A 3,127-nucleotide genomic window follows, 5' to 3' on the forward strand; every position below is an offset into this window, starting at 1 on the left:
GATTAGAAAGTTTTAATAGATTCTTATTATAATAATAAATTCTTGAAATTTCTAGAATACACGGAAAGATAAGGGTTATTAAAATTTCACATTAAAACGTTTAACATTGAACGCAACACGGTAGGAATAGAATAGAACTTTGTTTCCACAATGAAATAGAATATGTTGAAAATTGACTGTGGTGTAAGAGAACGTGCGTGTTCACAGATACAGTAGAGTCTGGTTAATACTTACACACTTACATTCTCTCACATGCAACCTAACGCAGAACAGGTCGGTGCGATATTTGCGCGTTGCATTATCGGAGGCTCATCTGCGAGCTCGCATATAAATAACACCGTATGCGATATGCCTTCACGTTCGTTTAAAAGGAATAAGCGCTGAATTCGCGATCGTTATTGTAATACCATTGGCTGTTGCTTCGATCATCGATAAGCAGCAGCAACAACAGAAATGTGACTCAACTTGTAATCTTGACCGGTATTATTAACCCTTAAATAACCATGCAACGATATTCCCATCAATTTACATTACATTTAAATGAACATTATTCTCATCAATCTAATGCAACCGATTATGAACTAATTTCCATTGGTCGTTTCGTAGTTTTATTGGAAATTATTATTCGTAGGATTCTAATGCAACCACTACAAAATATTAAAATAGGTGAGAAAATCGTGTCTAAGTCGATAGTATAAACGATTCTAACTGCATACGGTTTGCTCGGAGAACAAGGGGCCAGAGAAGTCGTGTGAGATCGGGTGGTACGATAAATCGGTCTTACCAATAAAGTTCGTTACCTCGGGACACGCACGGCCGTGTAACGAAGGAGAAACGTCAAATTAAGTGAATTACGTGCATAATTACGATGCGTGAGTTTATCGTTCATCGACAAACATTCGTAATATGGGGTTACCGGTTATAGTAAGGAGTCACGTCGGTGGGACTCGTACGAACTCATCGTATTTTCAACAATAAAACAAAAAAAATAGGATAAAAATTATATCGTAAATTCCATCATTCTTTAAATTCTATAGAAATATTTTTATATGGTGATATTATATTAATATACTTATATTTCCTATTGATCAAATTTATAAATTTTATTATTATTAATAAATAGTTATCGTAGGGAATTTGGACATTCAAAAGAACTAGAACTTATTCAGCAACTTAATCCTAAAATTCAGCATCTTTTTTGTTTAAGCATACATTTTTGTAATATTCAAAACACTATACATCTAAACTTCGTTATCTCTTGATCCGTTATATTTGAACTTTCAATTATTATTCATAACCATATAGAATTTGTGTCTTATTTACAAATGTTTCTTATTAGAAAATAAAGTATGTGGGAGGTTGATGATCGTACTGACTGAAGTCTGAACACGATTCGTCGTTTCACATACTTATGAAAATTCTTCATGCGACGATCATCGTACGGGAGGTCTTCTGGCTCGAACTTAGGCGGAAATCTAACAGCTAGTTTTGCAACATTGTGTCAACGTTTGGAAATATCACACGACCGATCTCAACCTCGTATTTACGGAGCTTAGTTGCACGTTGATCTACGGAACGTTTATAAAAGTGATGGACTTTTCCAGGTTTCATTCGATCATGATTGTGGAAAGAGTATTGTAAGAGAAGTGAGAAAAGTAAGAGGATAAATAAGAGAGAGAGAGAAAAAGGAGGAAGAGGAAGGGACGCGGCAAGTCTAACCGTGTCGTCGCACCGCCCGATGAATATCTATGGGGTATGCAAAGTATTTCGTGCTCGCCATAACAAGCACCTCATTGACCCATTGCACGCCAGGTATTACTACTATTGTTTGTACAAAGCGAGAAGTATAGAACCAGTTTACTAGTTGGGTGGTATCAGAATTCACATTTTACAATTCTCCTTTCTTTTTCCCCCTTTCGTTTCTATCCTACGTGTGAATCATCCCTGCCTAGATTAAATCTATTTTTTTTACAATGATAACGTCAATGAAATTAATTTGGAAAAAGTTTCATTTTAGAAATACACATCTTTAGATAGAAAGATAAGAATGAGAAGGAGATATTAAAAGATTCGTTTCAATTGATTTGGCACAATGCGTTATCGCGAAAAAATATCGAACGAGTAGGTGCGAGAATTTCGATTCTTCGTTCAGATAGAATCTATCTCTTTCCTTCTCTTTATATTTCTACTCCTCCAACTCCCAATTATACTCGCGAATCGTGGAGGAGGTAACAAACAGGGAAGAAAATCGAGTTGGCACGTTTGCTGTCGTACTCCTGCATACGTTAGGTACACCTACCCTCATCTCGATGTTCTCGAACGAGTCGAGTTCGTTCCCACTTTCCTCTTTCTAAGGATCTTATCTACCTGTTGTGTGTTACGCTCGTTTCTCGTGCACGTCGTTTACGTACCTTAAGCAGATCGTTTAACGGCGTGCACTGCTCTTTTTACGATCTTCGATCTTACGAACGCGTTTTACGTTTCTTCGTGTAAAACTGACGGCGAAAGAAAAAAGACGTTCTCGTTCTACTGCGAGTACATCATCAAATTTCCATGAAGGTTAACAAATGCAACAACGCTATCATTTTTTCTTCTTCTCCTTTTTATTTCTTTCCCTACGAATAATAATTATTCTGTTTTTTCTGTTTTTTTTTATGACGAATCAGGTCATGTCACGTAAGTTAAGATCGTCTTAATTATATTGTGTGTATCCCATCGTACATAATAAAATCGTAGTAGGCTCGTTGTTGATTCACGGAATACAATGGTGCGAGGATTTTTTTCTTTAACAATAAAACATACACTGTTGCAAATGTACTAACGCGGAATATAATATTATGACGGATGAGATAGACCAGTATAAAGTTTGTATTAATTAACTAATGAAATAAGTAGCATCGACTTAAAAAAGAATCGTCTTAATCTTCTTATTCTTATTCTTATTCTTCTTCTTCTTTCTTGGTATACGCGTGTACGTTCAACTATAGACGACGGGGTTCGCGTGCGCAGCGAAAATTGCGTTTCCTGCTGATGCCGATAATCTCACGGGGTAGATACGTTCATTTTCCCCCTTCCCCGCCCACATTTACAATTAATTTTCTCCTAGTTCCTTAATCACCGTGTTTCC

Source organism: Polistes canadensis, unplaced genomic scaffold, assembly GCF_001313835.1.
Source record: "Polistes canadensis isolate GaletaPanama2010 unplaced genomic scaffold, ASM131383v1 scaffold_244, whole genome shotgun sequence".
Taxonomy (NCBI): Eukaryota; Metazoa; Arthropoda; class Insecta; order Hymenoptera; family Vespidae; genus Polistes; species Polistes canadensis.